Raw genomic sequence first — 12,482 nt, forward strand, 5'->3', positions numbered from 1 at the left:
TAGATGTGATGACAACGGATGGGATGAAGAGATGGACGCCGAGGGTGCCTGCTACAACGGTAAATTGTGGTTTCTTTAATTATAGGAGCCGAGCTGCCTATGAGCCGAAGGTATAAATACCCTACCATTGATAGTGTGCAGTGTAACGCATATTCCAACTCAGAGATGACTCCTCAGAGCAGACCCCAGGCTCTTATGTATTGGGATGACAAAACGCTGGACTCTTCTTTCACTATGAATGTCCAAATCCTGTAACTGCAGATCCTGCAGGTATGAAACTGGACTCTTGGGTTTAAGTAGGATCACAACATTGAACTTCACCGAGGCACTCTAGGGCTTAGTCAGGTCCTCCAACCCACCACATCATATTTCTTCATCATGGCAGAAGAAGCCAACGCTAGTCCGCCTCTAGAAGGTTCCGCTGCTACACTTGAGGGAACCGAGGCACAGGGAAATTAAGTCATTCTCTCAAAGATGATGATGATACTTCAGGTGTATAGCCTACACTGTCTGGATGATGGAGGAAATGGCTCCCACAGTCCCCTTGACATGTATACCACACCATAGGGTAGAACATTTCTTGTGTGTTGGCAAATGCCAACCTGTGCCTCATTTCGACCCTTCTGGCGCACTTGGAATGTTTCACGGTGCAAGGGATCAATGCCACAAATCTGCTAACTAGGGACCTACGTGGTTATGATAATTTGCACAATGACAATGTTAGACTCTGTTAGGATTTTGTGGAACACCCATAGTGGCACGCCTTTTAACACGAGTGACCCCTGTACAATTAATAAGGCTATGACATTACTAATGGTGTGTGGCTCCTGATAGTAGTAGTAAATAGGATTGTCTCTGGCTCTCCCTCGAAAATCAGTGCAGCGGGTCCTACCTGAACCATCTTGTTCCTCATGAGTGTATGTTGCATGTGAGAGTCAGTGGATACATGCTACCTTTTATATGCATGAAGCTACTAAGATTGTAGGGCGCTTTATAATGTAAGTGGGAGGCAGGATCTGTCATCTACCCTTCTCCTGCCCTCTTACTTGGAACATACTGTGAAGCTAAGTGCACCAACTGGCTTTCAATACACCCTCCCAAGAATGATCTTCTGTACTCTTGCCGAAACTTTGAAACCGCGTCAGCATGTAAAGGTGTGACAAACACTTTGGCTGGGAGTAGGGCCAAATGGCATGAGCTGATGCGGCATCAATCACCACCTTCCTGAACCAACGCTCAGCATCAGTAAACGCTACTGACAACGCACCAGCCTTCCATCCACCACGGAAAGACTGTGCCTCCACCCTTGTTACCCTTGTCGCTACTGACTCAGTGAGCCTCGAACACTGCAGAGGCTGTGAACCTCCTTGTAGGCCCCCCTGCAATCCCTACAGCCAGGGAGGCTCCCACCAGTTCAAGGGTCCCCAATGGTTCATGGGCCCCCATTCAGCCCTCGGTCAATTAATATCTGTGAGATGAGACTCAGGGGCCCCTCCTCTAAACCTGCAGGGGAGGGGCGTCATTTTGCGTTACGCCACTGCCTAAGTTCCAAATGTTCACAAGAGGCTTTGAACAGCAAGACACCCACCCACACTAGTGCTATGTTAGAAGCAGGCAGAGCGCTTAGTTAATTCTAATATATATGATTGTGACGCTGACGCTGATTCCTTGCACTCCCCCCTACTTCCTACCTCTTGCCATGCAAGATTGTCGGGTTGTCTTCACAGCAAATTCCCCAAGTCACTCAATGCCATAAAAGTTCTTCGAGTTCTGCTCGTATTTACTCAGTATATTAAAAGTCCTAATCTTTCATATAAAATAATGAACAATACGTGGGCAGCCATTTGTTCTGAGTAATAGGTCTACAGCCTGGACTAGACGTTCTCTTCTAACACCGGCCTCCAAGTGGAGCTCCGCTACCAAATGAAAGTGGAACCGAAAGGCGTGGCCAGAGTTAGCAGTAGCCTCTGCTTTCTGCATCTACAGGGATTATAGGGGAGATGATGTGGCGTAACGGCCAGAGCTGCCGACTGGGTAACCGGATTCGAGTATCGGCGCCTGCTCAAAATTTTATGACTCTGCACAAATCACCTCAAAACAGGTGCACCGGGCGCAAACAGGGAAAGTGCGCCCTGTTACATGGAATTCACTGCCCCCAGGGAAGCTGCGAACTCGTGCTCTATGGGGGCAGTATATTCAGGAGAAAAACAGAGCAGCTTTGAATCAGCTGCTCCGTGTTTCACTGTGCAGGCGGCAACCCGCCTACACTTTTAAAGGGGATTAGAGATCCCCTTGCAGGCGTGTGGAATGAGTGACTGCACCCGCCTGCAAGGGGATGTCTGAGGGGCACTCCAAAGGGCTGCTACCAGAGGGAGCACTGACAGTGCGCCATGTTTTAGGTGGCGCACTGTCAGTGTGCCTCCTGACAGCTTCTTTGCCTTTGCGCCTGCATCTATAATACGCCACCACTGGATTCAAGCAAGCCTGGCTGATGAAGGGTGATGCCCTGAAACCGGTCCCAGGATGCTTTTTTCCGGTCCAGGGAGGACCTGACTTGGCAGTTCGGGCTGGGCTGTTCCCACAAGGAACAGGGTCAAGACTGATTTGCATGTGGCTGGGTTCAAACTGGGGTGGTGTGGTGAGTAAAACAATGATGGATTAAGCCCAGATCCTTGTGACTGGGGGTGAATGTTTGCATTGTCCAGCATTCCGTCCATCAATTGTTTCTTTTGCATAATGCATCTATAATACAGCAAGAAATTCCCTGCCCCATGCAAAAGAGGGACTGCCCACTGAAGAAAGCGCTGGCTCTTATGTATTACAGAAGGGGTCACACAAGCCTCTGCGGCCCCTTCTCTAATACCAAAGTGCCCCAGGAGCCCACAAAGTGGGGGCAAACGCCTGTTGCGCCCAGGGGCACTTCCATACTACGACCCCGGGCGCATTGTCAGTGCGCTCCCTGATGGCAGCCTTCTGGAATAAGGAAAGGGGGTCCACAGACATTCCTTTGCAGGCGGGTGCAGTCACTCCTTGCACCCGCCTACAAGGGGCTTTCTAATCCCTTTAAAAGTGCATGTGGGTTGCCACCTGCACAGTGAAACATAGAGCGGCTGGATCAAAGCCGCTCCATTTTTCACCTAAATGCGCTGCCCCATGGCAGCACGAGTTTGCGGCTGCCCTGGGGGCAGTGCCTTCAATGTATTAGGGCGCACTTTCCCTGTCGGTGCTGGTGTACCTGTTTTAAGGTGCGCCGGGCGCAAAAAGGGAAAGTGCGCTCTTTGCATAATAGGGCCTCTGGTGTTCTACGAAACGCGCTCCAATACCTTCGGGTCGGCTCCAATACTTTCGGGTCTAAAACTGCCCCCCCCAAAAAAGGCATTTCTGGTTACAAGAACTGCCTGACTACCCTTGAACTCTGCAGGCCCCAGATAACTAGTATAACACACACAGAGTAAGGCAGCTTCAAATAATGCCTTATCACTCAATGCAAGTACATGCACATGCTGTGCACCTCCTATTATTCGATGCAGCTCTGTGAGCACACGTTATGTCCAAATGGGTGCAATATTTTTGGCTAATTCATTGTTTACAATTGTTTATGTCGTGGCACACAGGCAGACATGCCGATGCAACTTATTACATTGGTATATATCAATCAGGGGATGGCAGAGCATCACGTCACCTTGCTTTACCACTTCCTGTCCTAGTGCAAAAGACTGCATACATTGCGGTGCATCATAAGCAGTGCGCATTGGTGCAACCACTATGCAGTGACATAATGGCCTCGACTAAGGGAGAAGAAAGCTGAGAACAATTAGGGTTAGTATGCAGATGCTCCAAGAACAACCAACCGCAATCCAAGGAGAAGGGACGTAGATTCACCTGGAAAATCCCAGGCAGGACACAGCAGAAGACAGGACGCGGCTCACCTGCCTCCCGTGGTCCTCTCACACCCCTACACACCTGCTCCGCGTGTGACATAACTTACTGCTGTGATGTAGGGACATTTTAAGGATTTTGGGTGCCCTCGGCCTAACATATTTTGGGGGCCCCTGTTTGCAAAAGTGTGAACTTTCATGCTGTCTTTGGCTGACAGTGCACAGGCACACTCCTCCAAATTCTAAATGTTTTTACATCTAATATTCAGGGATAATGATGTATATATAGAATATAGTAACACAGCAGCAGCTCACTTATATTACTGCAAATAATCTCTGTAACACCCTCCATTTTCCCATATTTGAACTCCTGTTTTGATCTAAAGTCTTCTTTATGGATGTTGCATGAAACACAACATTTCTATGCGAAATGACTGTAATAGACTCACACATCTCCCAAATTAAAAATAAATTATGGGAAAACGTATTTAAAACAATCTGTTTAAGAAGTATTCAGGGTCATCAGGGCAAGACTCTGCAGAACACAGCTGGTTCTATTAAGAGGCCCCTGTACAGCTGGGGCGCTGGGCTAGAGCCCACTTTGCCCTTGCCTTAAAACGTGGCTGCTGTAACGCTCTCACAGACGCTGCCTGTGCTGCACGTGGCACGTGTGCGTAAAACGTACACTGCAGCGGGACACGCTGCGCCTGTTCCCTGGATCGAAGTGAGGTTTGCACAGCTGCTGTCCATGTTGTGCCTATTGTCTGTGTAAGGGGGGTGTGCACGTGTGCCTCTCTCTGATCACCAATGTTGCACCATCACGGTTGGAACATTTATATCAAAAAGGAGTGAAAGTGCATCTCTGGATTTGTGTCCTGCAAAAAGAACCCTCGCTCCTACATAAACAGCCTTACACAGCACATTGCGTGTTTGCCAAACAGCCTTCCAGGATGAGCTAAAGCAGCAACTCAGAAAACCTGCAATTTAAGGCCACCCAGGCTACCTGGTTTGCCCAGTCTTCTTTTTACTGTTATTGTTATTTGACACCTAAAGTGGTTAATTGCACTCGGAGCTTACAATAGGTACTTATGAAGCACACACTCCAACCATTAGGAGCATCTTGGAGCTCAAGCTAAACTCGATAATCAGAAGCAGAGGAGGTCGACTCATCCCGACTGAGAAGGATGGGCCTGCTGCAGCTTTCAAAGCTCAGACGGATCCTGCAGCCATGAGGGAAGCTGGGAGGGCGCTGCAAAGATGGGAGACCCGAAGAAGAAAAGCTTCATGTAGGATGTTACCTGTGAATCATGATATGGAGGAACAGGGGGCCTTGACTAATGGCCACCTTAGACCGCACAGAGGGTCTTAAACTCAACCACCTGGGAGGAGTGGTGCAAAGTAAGGAGGGTAGCCGTGCCTGCAGAAAATTGTTTCACAAAATGTGGGCGCATTTTGACAAATATAAAAGTCTTTACTTGGGGTGATTAATCTTGCCTAGGCTTTACCAAGACCAGGACGGATACCAACCACCAGCTTTGCAAAGTCAACTGAAACCACCATCGGGAGTAAGTCGTCTGACACTAAAACTGTAAAAAGGCCACCTGAAACCACCAGCTTTGCAAATCCACCTAAAACCAACAGCTGAGCAAAGCCACCTGAAAACCACCTGGTTGACAAAGTCAGATGATCCCACCAGCTGTGTGAAGTTGCCCGTTACCATAAGCTATACAGTCACCTAATACCACCAGCTGTGCAAACGTACTTGACTACGTGTCAGCTTATTACACTAGCTGTTCAACGTCACCTGGTACAGCCAGATATGCACAGTCGCCTGAAATCACCAGGCTGAAAAAGTCATCAGCAACTAAAAAAATGTCCATCGCCATCTGACAACACCAACTTTGCAAAGTCACCTGAATCCACTAACTAAACACAACCACCTGCAGGCACCCGCTGCGCAAAATCACCTGATAGCGCCAGCTGTGTAAAGTCACCGGTTACCATTAGCTATACAGTCAACAAATACCACTTGTTCCAAGGCACCTGATATCACCGGATCTGCACAGTCACCTGATACCCCCAGATGTGCAAGTTCACCTGATATAAGCAAATGTGCAAGGTCACCTGATATCAGCAGATGTGCAAGGTCACCTGATATCAGCAGATGTGCAAGGTCACCTGATATTAGCAGATGTGCAAGGTCACCTGATATCAGCAGATGTGCAAGGTCACCTGATATCAGCAGATGTTCAAGGTCACCTGATATCAGCAGATGTGCAAGGTCACCTGATATCAGCAGATGTCCAAAGTCAAGGTAAAGATTTGGTGCAAAGTTGTAAAAGGAAACCAGCAACTTTGCACTTTGGTGGTAATGTGCTGTCCGAAGCTAAGGTAAGCGGAGTCGTCAGCTGTGAGAACTGGGGTCAAGGTAGAGAGTGGTCATGGGAACAGAAGAATGATACAGGCTCTATAAATAGACAGGACAAAACAACTCAATCACTTCCATTTTTTTGGGATGTAACGTAAATTGATGAACCTTCATCTCAATAGCAATCTCCAGGGGCACCAAGAAACACTGGCATTTGGGCCAGGGCATCTCAGCAGGACTTATGCGCACTATTGGGAAAGTTGTAAAACTTAGCTCACCGGAATGGATAATGTTGACCAAAGCTGGATGTAAACAATGTACAACAATGGACAAAGAACGAGTTAGTTCCCGGGGTAAGATTGAGTGGTTTAACTTGTCGAAGTTCATTAAAACATTCAACAGGACCCGATCTTGGGAACCGCCTTCATCAAGCTCAATCCTCAGATTGTTGATCAACCATACGAAAAAGTGTGGTATAGGCTAACATAAGCTCTGGTGCTTTACATAGAACATACCAACAAGGTAAAGAGGATGAACATTCTTAATGTTGAAACATAAATGCAAGATTAGATGCAAAATTGGGCTAGAGCTAATTTTCCCATTAGCTCCGTTGACTCGTGTGCATTGGAAATTGGCTCAAAGCGTGCATATTTGGCTTAGTCCGCAGTGTGTTTTTTGTAGAGGGGTCAGCACTGCCTGATTCAGCCAAAGTCAAAGACCTTTGCTCACAATAAATCATCCTGGAAGGTGTTCCTATCAAAGAGTGGCCAAGAGTCTAAAGGCTGAGGAGGGGGGAGATGACAAAAGAGAGTGGGCACAATAGACCACATGCACGCAAAAGAATCTCTTAATTAACTGGTTAACTGTAATAATTACTTGCATATTAGGGCATGGCAATTTTATAAACACAGAAAAATCTGCTTTACTTTCCTGGTGAGTAGGGTTTGCACTATGTATTCTCAAATAATATAATCTTGTTAGTTTGTCCTCTAATCAGTGGTTACCCCTTTTCTGACTGTTTATTAGAGTCTGAGATAGTCATTGTGGGAGCTGCAAAGAAAGAGCATCTAGCAGTGCTTAATTTGGGCCAGTGCCTTCCGATGCTGGGCACCAGCACTTAATTCTCAATGGCAGCACTAATGACAGTCCAACACATGGTGGCGCTGCCTGACTGATTTTTAGATGAGGACAACAACAGTGTTTAATTCTTCAATACACATTTAAACCAATAATACCTGCTGCCCACGCCATTCTTATAGCTTTGGGTGACCCGGAATAGTCTGAATTGTTACAGTTGTAGGTGTGTGATGGTTAGTAGTTATGTTGGTACCGTCACTTGCAGCGCTGGCAGCGACAATGTGTGGTGCAAGCTGCAGTGGCCTTCGGAGAAATGCCCTGGCAATTTTACAGTGGTATAAAAAAAACAGCATTCACTGAGACGAAGCATCTTGCTTCCAGCTGGATTCTGAAGATAAGTCCAAATTATCTAGCGGAACACTCTGCCATGTTTTAGATCCTACCTTTAGTGACAGCCATTGAAGGTTCCGCCTCCATGCTTGGAAGCACAATACTACAAGGAAGAGGAGGTGGTCTGATTCAATTCATGGCTAGTGGCCCATTGTCAGTGATGGACACCATAGCTGGCGATGCCAACCCTAGAGGACACCAAGGAGGGACAGCAATGAAATTAGGTACACTGTATTATTCAAGATGGACAGATCTTGACAAATAGCACTCCCCACTCCCTAGTAAAAGATCCCTAGATACACTTGGAGTAAATAATTTAATAAATACTTCATAGTGCACGAGAAAACACAGCTCCAGCGAGACTGCCCCCCCCCCCCCCCCAACAGGATCTGGGGAGTGCGGAGGCTGTAACTTGAATTCATTTTTTTAAACAATGAAAGTGGCTCAACAATTTCATTTACAAATATATTTTTCAGAAATATTTGTTAAAATACATGGTTTTTAAAGGTCAGTCTGAAGAGACACGTGAAATATCCCATTTCCACTTCTGGCACAACACACTGCTAGAATGCACACACTGCTAGGATGTACACACCCTGCTAGGATGTTCACACTGCTAGGATGATCATGTTCACACTGCTCCCTCGGGACTGTTTCCAGCGCTGGAAGGGCTTAGAAGCTCTTAGCGCTTCCTGTTCTGAAAGGAATCCCTTGCTCCGGCCTACTGGGGTGTTTTCTGTGTCCGGTGTGATCAGCCTGGCCGTGGAAGTGCACCACGCATTAGGAGTAGTAGGGAGCTTCGTGAACCCCAGTCCAAGGCACCCATGACGTCGCCCTCACTTTTCTTTTACCCACTTGTTTCCGCTGCAGCCCCTCAAATCTGTCGTGAGCCCAGAATTTAAAGCCCCGGCGCAGGCGCGGTGTCTGCGCGCGCTGCTGGGGTGCCAGCCAGGGTGGGATTGTAGCCAATCAAAGAAGAGCCCGCCTCGCTGCCGTGTAATAAGGAAGCTGAACAAGGGCACAATACGGACTGTTTACAGTGGGCTTAACGTGAAGATACAACATGCAAAGCGTGTCGTTTGCACAGCTCTCCTCTGTATTTACTTATAGTTCAGGTAATATCCTTTTTCCCTCCGGCCTGCACGTGACCTCGTGACTGCAACAGACGGGCATCTGTGGCCTCACGTGCATCCCAGGCGTAAACGGTTCAGCAGCGAGCAGGGTTGGGCCGGCTGACCTCTGCTTTCCACTGCTGACCATACACACCCCACTGTGGCCATGTGCTCTGGGTCATCCTCTGGTATTTATTTATTTAACGCAGTTTTATATAATGCGAACTTTACCCAAATGTGTCAGAGCTCTTTACAAAAGAACCAGGTAAGTTACAAAAGGTACACAAGATAGACTAAACACGCCAACAAGTTACATATTTACAGTTACAGGTACATAAGATAGGCTGAACATGCAAAAAAGTTACATATATGCAGTTATAACGCTAACAAGTTGCATATTTACATTGTAAAAATATAAAAGGTGTCAGCGTTAGGTTAGAACAGGAGTAGAATACATATTTACAAAGTTGACCTCAAAAGGTGCACAAGATAGACTAAACACACTAACAATTTACATATATACAGTTACAGGTACACAAGATAGGCTGATCACGCATGCATTGCATGGGGTGGGCCCGGGGTGTAAAGTATTGCCCCCACTGATCCTTCAAAGAAAGAGCGCATCATGTATCGCTGTCGCAGCTTCTCCCTATGGACCCCTGTCCAGTTTGCACAATAGCCCCGTTAGCCCCAGTCCAGTTTGCACAATAGCCCCGTTAGCCCCAGTCCAGTTTGCACAATAGCTCTCGACCCATGAAGACTGCTCATTGCAATAAAATCACCCACAGTGCCCCCCACCACAAGAGCAAGATGAACAACACTGAGGGAAATATAGGGTCAACAGCCCACCAAACTCACTGCGGCTTCCAGCACAGTGATCCTACGCCAGTCCAAGACTGGCCTGTCGCCCAAATAAAAGTGGCCCCTGTTAGCAAATCATGTATCTTAAAAAGGAGCCCACATTTGCAAACTGAGGAAGTTTTGAACTTGTAAAATCAAGCTGTATAAATGTTTCATAAGGTATGGGAGTCTGCAAGCACTTGTTTGTGGTTACATCAGAGAAACCAACAGCAAAATCGGACAGAGCCGAGGCTATTCCTTCCGCTTCAGCCCTAGTTAAACCCTTCGCTGCTGCGGACATTCCGCTGCAGCGCTGGGGGGGGCAGGGGGGCAGCGCGGCGGGCCTGTGCTCATGACGGAGCCGCTCCGTCATGAGCAGGGAAGGGGTTAAACCACTCCAGCAGTCTGATGAACTGAGGGCCGCCGGAGACTAACCTTTATGTTGGCCCACCTAATTTAGATGGTCGGACATACAGGTCAGTTTTCACTGTCAGTCACAGCCAGAAAAATCCTCGCAGTCAGGTCTAATGCTCCCTCATCATGGGAGATAACCCCCACGGTGAGAGGGTTTTAAAAAACAAATTTCAATAACATATCCCATCTCTACCATCACACTGCTGATTTGGTTGTCATTATCATGCTAGGTTCAAAGATCCCTGCAGTGTGGCCATTAAACAAACATTTTGGTTTACAAAAATACGTTTTTTATATCTACCAACTCCTGGGCTCCCGGCTGCTTCACTGTTGTGATTTTTTTGATCTAGAAGGAATGGATTTAACAATTCAAGAGTTTCACGTGATTTCCTGCACCACATTGAATTCGCCATAAGAGACACTGGCCCACAGTTATGTGGTGATGGACGGAGTTCACTCTGCCAGGGCAACAGAGTAAGTTACTCCTTCGCCTTGATGGAGTCTGTGAGAAATTGTGTGGTTGGTTGAGTAGGGTGAGAGCCCTGGTCTAGCAACAGCCACAATCCCTTGATGTTATAGGCCACCCCCTCAGCCCGTCGGCCTTCAGCTGTCATCAGTCGTAAATTCTTGTTACTACAAAGCAACTAGGGCAAAGAAGTTTGATTTGGGAAAATGATGTACAAAGAAGATGTTGGCCGAATATTAAGAGGGGCTCCAAAACAGAAGCTGGTATCTTGAGGTGGGTGGAAGCATTCTACTTGACTTGGTGATGATGAAGTAAGACAAGTTATTCTATTAATTAAAACCGATCTGCACAGTGCTTCTAGTTTTGCAGCGGGCCTCAGTTGTAGCGCTGGATTGGACCAGCCATAACCTCGGCAGATATGGTTGGTGGGATACAATTGAATGTCATGTAAATATTACTGTTGTAGAAAGTGAAGGTACCCCCTCCCACCCCATGTAACAAGCACAACAGGGGCTTTTGTGAGTAGGAGACCACTTAAACGAACCCACTGAGGTAACCTCGTCTCAAGAAGCTTTATCACTAGACTTGTACAATATTCAACATAAACACTTTTAATTTATGGACCCCACTCCCCAACAAGAAAGTTCTAAAGCTATCAAATAATGTATGAACCCTGCCAGATCCCAGAATTCAGCATTCCCTCGCTGACCATATCCAATGCATCTTAAATCTTCCATCCGACTGCCACTTCATTTCAACAATTTTGTCATTTTCTTCATCCCCCGTTTAGTGCCTCCAAGACAGAGCTAAAAATAATGTAAAACCTTGTTGCACCTCTATTTGTCTCCTGATTATCTAGAACATGAGGTCTATGATCAATACATTGAAATTATTGGACGAGTGCCTCTCTCCACAAATGTTCTACCTCGGATGATAACCGCATATTAGGAGTCGGTTCTCCTACAAAGGTTCACTGAGGCTTCAGAGGGCCTAATATCATTCTAGCCTTTGTCATATGTGTTATAATAAAAGTCTCCAGCCAGGAAGATGAGGAGAGCAGGTTTATTAGCAATCCATTGTGCTTTGCACGCGTGGGTTCGGATCCCATCCTCGTCGCCAAATATTCTGTTATAATAAAAGTCTCCAGCCAGGAAGATGAGGAGAGCAGGTTTATTAGTAGTGGATCCTTCAGCCTTTCGTTATCGTCTCAACGTTCTAACCGGAGCTTCAGCCCCAACATTCCAAGGTTGGACAAACCCACTGGGTGAGGATAGGAGGGGGGGGGAAACGGGGAAGGGGAAACCTGGACCAGATTATAACAATATGTTTCTGAGTTATCAAAACCCTATGGACAATCTTAGGTTGGGATTCTCCTAAACCAGCCTCTTGTGATCGCCTTTGTAACAAGCAGAAGTAAAGCGCATCAGAGATTTCATCGCTAAAGTGAGGAGCCCAGGATACTACAAGGGTGCACTAGAGTGTTGTGCGCTGCTGTTAAAATCAAGCATGTATGGTTTAAGGGTAGGAAAGGATACCAGAGCTGCTTGGCAGTAGTAATGAGTTGCAATGCTCAACAAGTGCTAAGTGTTTCACTGTAACAGTTGTTTGAATTATGAAATATCTGCACATACCAGAGGCCCAGTAACCTTCAAAATTCTCCAGTTGTATGCTGAACAGAAGCAGTAGCTAACCACAACCTTATTGCACCAGGGCATTACCCATATATTAATATTTTGGGGAAAGTAAAAACCAGTTCAAGCACTGAGTTCAATAGCAAAGTAATTCAGTGCATGACTTGCCCTTAGTGCATAACTCATAGACGGTTTACCACCTGGTTTCTCTGGCTGAGGACAAGAAGGTGTCACTTGGACTGGCCTCCACCACTTTGTGACTCAGTGCTTAGATAACACTCATACTTCAGCACTCTAGCATTTAGG

General features: G+C 46.8%; 1 protein-coding gene across 2 annotated transcripts in view; it reads right to left on the reverse strand.

Moving 5' to 3' along the window:
* ADCY3 (adenylate cyclase 3) overlaps positions 1-12,482 on the reverse strand; it is a 335,432-nt gene that overhangs the window by 261,587 nt on the left and 61,363 nt on the right. The window contains exon 1 of one of the 2 annotated variants that reach the window (XM_085613087.1): positions 7,767-7,787. The exons of the other annotated variant lie outside the window; for it this stretch is intronic. The gene's annotated coding sequence lies outside the window, so the exon portion shown is untranslated. Of the gene's footprint in view, positions 1-7,766; positions 7,788-12,482 lie in introns of those variants that run through there. 2 annotated transcript variants of the gene reach the window in all.

The sequence above is a fragment of the Triturus cristatus genome, chromosome 6 (genome assembly GCF_964204655.1).
Source record: "Triturus cristatus chromosome 6, aTriCri1.1, whole genome shotgun sequence".
NCBI lineage: Eukaryota > Metazoa > Chordata > Amphibia > Caudata > Salamandridae > Triturus > Triturus cristatus.